Source organism: Oryzias latipes, chromosome 5 (genome assembly GCF_053564925.1).
Source record: "Oryzias latipes strain Hd-rR chromosome 5, Olatipes_Hd-rR_3.1".
Classification (NCBI taxonomy): Eukaryota; Metazoa; Chordata; class Actinopteri; order Beloniformes; family Adrianichthyidae; genus Oryzias; species Oryzias latipes.
In genome coordinates, this window is record NC_136241.1 from 13,132,725 (window position 1) to 13,142,478 (window position 9,754).

Sequence of the window (9,754 nt, forward strand, 5' to 3'; positions counted from 1 at the left end):
GATGGGGGATGGCAGAAGGAGCTGACGCTCTTTCCTGTGCTTGTGTGCTGGCAGACGTGGTTTTCCTTCTTGCACCTGCTGAAGAGGTGACACCACTGAGGAGATGCTTTGGGTAATAGTGAAGTTCTGCTTCGGATTCTGTTGAAGTGAGGGATGAATTATCGTGGCTGTAAGCTTCATGCCTACAGCGTGTGCTCAAGTTTGCACAAGTAGGCTAAAAGTCATACATTTTTTTCTCAACTTGCATTGCATTTCAGTTCAATTTTGTGAGTATGGAGGCTTCAAGTCTGGACGTCATATTTTGTCAAATGATTTACTCAAAAACTGAAGTTAAAATAATTTAAAGGGTCAAATATTAGCCACTTCTGACTTTTATTAATAATTTTAGTCAGAAATACATGTATACAAGAGGTTCTTTGACTTATCAGTCCATAAACGTTTGTAAATGTATGGGCGGCCGTGGTGCAGCGGCAGGGCGGTCGTGCCATGATCGTAAGGTTGCAGGTTCGATTCCCGCCTTGCACACCCATGAGCCAAAGTGTCCTTGGGCAAGACACTGAACCCCACCTTGCCTCTGGTGGTAGGTTGGCACCTGTGTTTGGCAGTGGTGCAACCACCAGTGTGTGAATGTGTGTGTGACTGGGTGAATGGGTCTGTGACTGTAAAGCGCTTTGTCCTTGTAGGAAGAAAGGCACTATATAAGTATACGCCATTTACCATTTTAAATGTGTAAATCCTTCCACACTTTGCTCATGTAAATCAAACATCTTTTTAGAAAATCTGAAAAACACACATTTTAAAGGAAATTTCAGGAAAGTGAATTTTACCAACAAGGTTGGTACATTGATCACAAAAAAAAAAGAAAGAAAAAGAACCCAGCAATTTTATTTTGAAGGAAGGACCTCTGTGATCAGCTGAACAAATGTCTAGAGCCCCACATGAATTCATCTATTAACAGATGGATAGAAAGTCACCAGTATAGTTTTTGATGGTTTGTTTGTTTTATCTCAGAATTTAATTGTGATGTCTGGAAACTTTTTGTGTTTAGAAGTTCTTGCACACGTCTACATAAGATCTCTGAGAAATGTTTTATAGAGCAACAGCTCTCAACAAAACACAGAATCACGTAAAGGGAATAATGTGGGGAGCTTATCTTGGTCATGTGACTCTCCTCTGCCTCCATATATCAACTCATCCCTTCGTGCACTCAGCCCTCCACCCAGGCTCTCACCCACCCTCTACTCCCTGCCAGGGGTGGATCTCAGCGTTTATCTTCAGCATCCAGCCCCAATGTCTCCTAGCAACAAAACAGATCATTTAACTGCCTCTGCATCCTGGCTTTTATCCCTTTATTTGTTACACACGGTACCCAAACTGCCTGTGTTCACATGTTACACGCTTTGATTTTCTCCTTACGAGGACTTCAGCTCTCGTTTGAGCCTGCTTGTTCGTGTTTTTGTTGTGCTACTTGTCTCCTAGGCTTGCAGCTCTCAGAGCCTATCAGTGCCACACTTGAAGCAGACAGACAGGCAGGAGAGGCTTTTCCGTCAGGACGCCTCTCCGGGGTCCAGCAGGTGCTCACACACACACACACACACACACAAAACCACACGCACACAACCAATGGGCAAGACAAGGCTTGGCCCTCTGTCTGAAAGGCCCTTGCAGAATCAATTAGCATTTAAATTAATGAAGCACGTAATGAAGAGAGTGCTATCTTTCCTGCAGACAGCCGACAGGCAGGCAGGGAGCTGATTGTGAATCTGCGTCAGGGAGACAGGCTGAAAGGAACATCAAAGATATTCAAATAAACACTTTGGTCGGGATTTTTTTTTTTCCTTTTGAAGGAAAAAGTGTCAAATTAAAACCAGAGAGGCTTTAAATAAACCTGAAATATGGATGTAGTTTTAATATATCCACATTTGCATATAAAAGCATCATCAATAAAACACATAATTAAAGATACAATGATTGCACAGAAAGGCCTGTTTTTAATCTGTTAATGTCCTTCAGTGCAAATATGCTAAAAGGAGGCTGCTTCCGGTGGAGATAAAACTGAGTAATATACTTAGGCCACAGGATCATTTCACCCCCTCAAACGTCCCAATTTCACACGTTTGTAATGTATCCACTTGAAATTATATTTAAGGTACAATGGTGTGGAAATGAGGATGGATAAAATAGTTCCTTTTTATGGAAAATACCAGGACCATTCATACAAATACTCATCCTTTCGCTTTTCTACTGACATAAACTTTCTGATGGGTCTGAAAAATCAAAACCTCAGTCTTGATGTCTGAGTTCACTTTGACTATGTCTGGAATGATTGATTTGACTTAAACTTCTGGAAGTCACGCAGGGCACCATACAACAGGAACGGATTTAGCCAGCCCCACTGCGGAGGGCAGATAGAATATCAGAGGGGCGAGTCTGGGTGTGCTAAGAGTGTGGGGTGTCCTCTCCCTCCGAGCCCCTAAAATGCCTGGAAAACAGTGCTGTCATTATATCTGTTCATCTATCCATCTTCCCCTTTGCTCCATTTGATTTGCCCTTCCTGACACTGCGTACCCAGGCTTGGGGCTGCATCTGTATAGTTATTTTTACATCTGTTCGTCTGGCCATTTTTCTTGAAATATTTTTCACATTTTGGATTTAGCGGGTCATCACATTTAGTGAGGTACCATGCTTGGCCTGGCCATACAGCCTCTAAAAAAATACTTTTTGCATCAAGCAGTTTTGTCCAAAATTGTTTTTTTTTTTCTGCCCCAAAAAAGTTATTTGGTATTTGAATATTCCCAAGTTCAACAAAAAAAGGTTTCAAATATGTGAAAAACTTGATTTTTTTCCAAACTGAGAACAATGCAAAAAGGGTTTTACTAAAAATGAAAAATGAAAAAAAAGCAAGAGCAGTCATTTGATTTTGTTATAAATGAATAGGAGAATAACTTCTGAATTCTGCATCTTTGGAACTGATGTACAGCAGTTTGTGTGTGAAACACACAAACACACGCGATGACAGTTGCTTTGTACTCGGGGTCACACACACAGACAAACAGTGACACCTCAGACTGACAGCGCATCTCACGCTGTACAATTCTTGACTGCATGTCGACACAAACCGATGCCTTCACATTTCAGAGAAGAAAAGTCGCTTGCATGCGCTCGCCACTGCACACATGCTGATGCTCACACACAAGCCTTATCGCTACAACACCACGACAAAGGGAAGAGCTTTTAGCCTGAGGCCCGATGTTGCTGCTGCATTCATTTACAAAGGCTGAGGAAGGGAGGAGGACTGTGCTTCCCTTCCTCAACCTGACTCATGACTTCTGCACCCTCTAAGTGATGCGCGCACATCAGCACAATGTGTTGTGCAAAGCATCTAAAACACCCACACTCTAAATAATGTGCGCGGTCTGACTTGTGTTGTTTTTTTATTTTTTATTGTTTGATTTCAGTGGCAGACAAGGACAAGGCCCCCAAAAAATAACAAAAGACATCAAACGTGATAGAAGGTTGGAGAACAGAAACCTGCAGTGGCGTCCCCTTCAGGTTTGCCCTCAGCTCTCCAATACCTCCTTGCTGCACAACTGTGCACGTGCACAAAAATTCAACAGCCTTCACAGCCAGATTATTGTCTTGGCTGTCTCTGCAGATGACAGCGTGTGTGTTGTAAAACACTCGCTGCAGCTCTCCCTCCAGGGGACCACCAGGAGATGTGAGTGGACAATAGTGGAGATGACAGTAGGATGCTGGAGGTTAGTGAGTCAAGCCCAAGCCTGTGTGGCTGTGTGGGTGTGAGGCAGTCTGTAGGGGACCCCCCCCCACCACCACCACCACCACCTCCCCCAATGGTCTTAGTGTGTCAGAGGATGATGCTGCTGCTCTGTTGTGAAAGAGATTCATTCAGCGGCAGTCTGACTGTGACTGAGCACAAAAAGTCTGAGAAAGCTTTTCTGCATACACTAATTTTTTCACAATGAAAAAGTTGTATGAACATAACACAATATTAGAGAGAAAAAACTGCACCAATAAAACAAAAAATGATTTTTTTTTTGTTCACTGGGTCATGACAAATGTTTCAAGCCAAGAGATGCCTTTTCAGGCAATGTGGAAATAAATTCCGATTTACCTCTTTTCTCTTGTCAGACCATGTATTTGATATTTGATACTGTATAAAGACCCCAATTTGAGTTTTTTTGTGTGTATCTTTTGAGTGTCTTTGTGTACAAAAAGTATTCGCTATTCAGGAGCAGCATCTGTAGTACCGCTTCCTGCGGCTAGTCTGCAGTGTTCCCTTAAAACTCCTTCTCTCAAACTCAGCCTCAGTTCTCTCATTCTTTCTTTGTCCCTGGCCATCTGCAGACATGAGACAACAGTATTCTCCTCAACACACACACACACACACACACACAACTATAGTCACCTCTTCTCAGCGCTCTCCTTTCCAATTTTTGTGACCATGGCAACTATCTTGGAATATGGCCTGTGGATACATTCACTATTACCAGGTCACTGCCTTGCAGCCTATCTGTCCTCCCATTCACACACACACACAGACGCGCACACCCATTCAGTCTCACCACAACCAATCTCCTTCTAGCCACCGTCGGCTCTAATCATCAGCTGCTGAGGAAACACAAAGCTTTAAAGAGAAGGAGGGAAAAAAATAACCATGGCAACAAATTTCAGGCAATTTCAGTAATAATATGAATTAGACCCCAAGCTGCATTATGTTCCACGGGGAAGATAAAAACGTTCTCAGTGGACTCGCTTTGAGGTTATGGGAAGAAGATATTTCTGCAACTGTTGTTTTTGTGTTGACTTTTGCTGTTTAGTACTAAAAGAAAACAAAGTTTGGTGTTTGAGGAGGCTCACACAGTAAAGCACCGGATCTATTTTCAAATGGATGTCATATTATGCAGGACAAAATAGGACACACACTTACAGTCACTCACACAGAATAAATGTTTGAGCATAAGTGGCAGCTGGCAAAACAGACTTAGTCAAGCATGAAAATCAACACAAATTCCCACTCGGCTGGAGCTTGATGCCCTGATGTGGCGCTCCCTGTGACCCCATGCCCACGTCCCCAGACACTCCTTCGCACAGAGGAGCAGAGAGCCATGCTGCCTGCTGAGGCTAAAGTCAGCTCCAGAACAGATGATTTTACATGGAACATGGTTGGTTATTTAAATAATATATCATTCTCATCTTTTCTGTTAGTTGATGTATTTGTTGTTTTTCTGTTTCAAATTGTTTTGATTTCACCTCTGAATATAGATTAAAATTGTGTATATTCACCTACTGAGCTCTCATTTATAACTAATTTAAAAAAAACTCCCAGAGTCCAACCTGTTGTAAATATCCCAGGATAAGGTCAGAATAAAAACTGCTTCACTGGATTTTGTAAACTTGCACAAAAAAAGGCACTTTACTTTACTAAATTAATGAGGAAAGAAGGAAAAAGAAAAAAACATGCCCCAAATTTAAGTGGGATAAAGTTGTTTTAAAGTAATATGTACATAGCTAAGCAGAAAACAGAAAGATTGTGACTACTGAGGTGAGAGAAATGCTGATGTGCATGCATGACTGCGCTGCACGCTTCAAGCAGTGCTCATTCCCTCCTCCTGCTCTCCTGCTGAGTGATGCAGGTGCATCATGGGACTCAACCATCCCTCCCAGTCAGAAGCAGAAGAAAATCCCAGCAGTTGTGTAATCCCCTTACATCAGTGAGTCATCTGCTGCTTTTCCTTTTTTTTTTTAAATCTGTTCATCAGTGCTGGGATTTGAACACACCGTGATTTTGGAAGAGAAGTGACAAACTTCTCGGGCCAAAAAGTGTTTCAATTCAAATCCTTCACTTTCTGACAGATTTTTTAAGCCATTTTATTGCCATATTTAACACTTGTGCTATCCCAGGTATATTAACCCACTAGACCCACTAGACAGTGCGCTGAACTTTTTTTCTTCAATGATTTGTGATCCTCACTGGTGTCCATGAATTACATGAAATCTTTCCACCTTTATCCACCTTCGTCATGGTAGGGAGAACACGTCAATGTAAGGGTGGGGTCATAGGATAGCACAAGGGTTAATCACACTAAAATAAATTATTTTTCATTTTAACCATCAGAAATGTATTCATCATCGAAACCTGTTTTGTCCCTTTCGGGGTCACTGCGATGCCAGATACCGGCCACTTGTGGGTGAAGGGAGAGGATATCCTGGACAGGTCGCCAGTCTGTCGCAGAGACACAAATCCCACACTCGTGCAGTCTAACATTCACAGCTATGGACAATTTAGAGTAACCAATTAACCCATGAAGCATGTTATTGGACGGTGGGGGCTAAAATATAGTGAAAAAATTCATCAATCATTTGTAGTTGTAGCTAAAATTGGGATACTGAGCTCCACGGTTAACTTAGGCCAGCAGTTTTGAGAAAGCAGTTGCTCAGACCATGAAGTCCAATGTTTCAGTATGCATCACATACAGCTCCAATCCAGTTGTCCTTGAGGGCTCAATGCATATTTTTTAGTTTAATTTAAGTCTCACTACAACTGAATGGTAAACGAATTGATTTTTTTTATTATTATACTTTCCTCAAGTTGAACAGAAATGCAGGTGAAAGATTCATTACAATGCATGAGCGTGTGAGCACAAAATTCCTTAAAATAAATGAAATATCTTTGTTAGTCTTGCATGGAGGGGGGAATCTGTTGACTACTAAAGCATCTTTTTGTTCCTATCAATTTATTAAAGTGGGGCTGCTGATCTGAAGATTGCAGGTTCGATTCCCGCCTTCCACACTCATATGTCGAAGTGTGCTTGGGCAAGACACTAAACCCCACCTTGCCTCTGGTGGAAGGTTGATGCCAGTGTTAGGCAGCGACATCGCCCTCAGTGTGTGTGTGAATGTGTAAATAGGACTGTGACTGTGACTGTCCAGCGCTTTGGGCCTTTGAGGAAGGTAGAAAAACGTTATACAAGTATACAGCATTTAAAGTATTTTTTCTGGTAGTTCAATGTTGTTACTGTAACCCTTTCGCTATCCTAGACATTTTAACATTGGGAATTGGGTCATCTAGACCCCACTAGACAGTGCTCTGAACCTCTTTTCTTCAAATATTTGTGATCTTCACTGGTGTCCATGGATCACATGAAATCGTTCCACCTTTATCCACCTTTGTCATGGTAGGAATAACACATCAATGCAAGGGTGGGGTCATCTAAAATAGCACAAGGGATAAATCTGAAGGTTCACATTTCTTTGTGTTTATCCCAAAACACAAGTTTGTGAAACTGAAAATTCACACAAACATTCAAACAAAAACCCAAGATGTCGTGCAAATTCTAAATGTGCAAAAACAGTGATAATTAACATTAGCGAGCAATGAGGAAGTGCAAGGGTGTGCAAGGTGCAGTTTGTTGTTCCAGACTCCGGTCAGCTGTTAAGGCGTCTAATGGCAGAGGGAAAGAAAGAGTTCCTGAGTCTGGTGGTCCTGCACTTCACACTCCTGTACCTCCGTCCTGAGGGGAGGAGAGTAAACAGACCTTGTTGCGGGTGGGTGGGGTCTTTGATGATGGAGTCGCTCTCCAACGGATCCTACGCTTGTAAATGCTCTGCAGTGACGGCAAAGGAGTCCTGGTGATCTTGGACGCAGTCTTCACCACTCTCTGCAGGCGTTTGCGGTCCATGGCGGTAGAGCTGCCGTGCGACACTGTGATGCAGCTGGTGAGGATTGACTCAACCATGCAGCTGTAGAAGTTGCTGAGGATCTTTGGGGACATGCCGAACTTCCTCAACCTCCTCAGGAAGTACAGCGGCTGATGAGCTTTCTTCACCAGCTGTGTGGTGTTGAGTGTCCAGGTGAGGTCCTGGCTGAGGTGGACCCCCAGGTATTTGAAGCTGCTCACTCTCTCCACTTCCAGACCCCAGATAAGAAGCAGCTGATGAGGGTTCCTCCTCTCCTTCCTCATGTCCACTATCATCTCCTTTGTCTTGTCTGTGTTGAGGGTAAAGTTGTAGTTCTCACACCATGTCACCAGACTGGCCACCTCCCTCCTGTAGGCTGCTTCGTCCCAGCCAGTGATGCGTCCTATCACAGCGGTGTCGTCAGTGAACTTCAGGATGAAGTTGTCCTTGTGAGAGGCCACACAGTCATGGGGGAACAGGGTGTAGAGGATGGGGCTGAGAACACAGCCCTGTGGTGTGCCAATGTTCGTGATGATGCTGGCTGAAGTCCTGTTCCCTATTCTGAAAAAAAGTCCAGGAGCCAGTCACAGATGATGGGGTGTATTCCAAGGGAGAACAGTTTGTGGGTGAGCTTGTGAGGAACGACGCGATAAAGAGCATCCAATTGTAGGAGTCTTTATTCTCCAGGTGTGAGAGGGAGGTGTGCAGTGCTGCGGCAATGTTATCTGAGATGGACCTGTTGGGCCAGTGTGCATACTGCAGGGGGTGTAGTGTGTCTGGAATGCTGCTTTGAATTTGGGTCAGCATCATTCTCTCAAAGCACTTCATAATGAGTGGAGTGAGTGCCACTGGTCTGTAGTCATTCAGGCAGGTGGGAGGGCTCTTCTTGGGGAAGGGAACAATGGTAGTGGTCTCGAAGCAGGAGGGGACTGTTCTCTGGCACTAGACACCAGACAGTAATGATGAAAATCCTCCAGCATCTTGTAATCATCCTGCAGATTTCCTCAACTCCCCTTTTCCCCCTTTCTTCTGTGTCCTACATCCTTCCCTTCTTTGCTTTTCTTCTTTCTGTCCGGCCCAACAAATAAAAGGATACAAATGTAATCAATATAAACAAAGTTTATCCTAAATTACAAAAGGGGTTTATTCAAATACACAGCCTGTGTGTCAGGAGATCAGCAATCCACAACCCCCCTGTTGTAACAGTAAAATATATCTAACACAAAGGCCTTCAGCTCCTATCTGTGTGCTCAGATTTTGGACAGGACACGCAAAAAAAATAAATGAATAAAAGGATTTGAAGAAAGATACACTCAGAAATGCAATTTTAAGCTTGATTTTTTGTACAAATATCCTCCATTATGAAAAAATGTCATAGGATCATGTTGAAAACACCATTTTCCTTGCAGTGGGTCTTTAAATCTGCTATTGGCCAAATTCAAAAGGAGTAAATTCATTTTAATCTACGTCTTGAACCCTCAGAAATTCTCAGCTGCATCAGGAAAATTACAGATGAACTGCTTGTCAACTGTTGTTGTGCAGTGATTTACATTTAGAAGCAGCTGTAGTTGAAGATGAAAACTGAGGTTTTTTTTCTCTCTTTCAGTAGTGATTCTCTGCTGTGAGGTGCCTCGTTGGGGGTAGAGTCACAAGACAGAGAGAAGACACAGTCGGGAAGAACGTTTAAAAAAAAAAGAGGATGAGAGGAAGAGGAGAACAAGATCATTCAGAATACTGTTAGAAAATGTGGACATTAAGCAGATGTTCCTTCAGTTACACATACAGCTCCAATATACACACCCATCAGTGATTATATGGTTGGCAAAAACGGGGAACTCATCCTTAAACCCTAAAAACCCTAAAAGACTTACTTGTGCACTAACACAGGAAGAATTTGAAGTGTGAAAGGGTTGAAGGAAAACACTCTTAGTTACTTGCATGGCTTTTTTGGTAAATTGGACAAACAACATCTAGGGAAAAGAAGCATGTTTCTCTGCAGGTCCTAGTCACATTTGAGACCTTTCTGAAGCTTACGCTCCAACAACCACACACACAG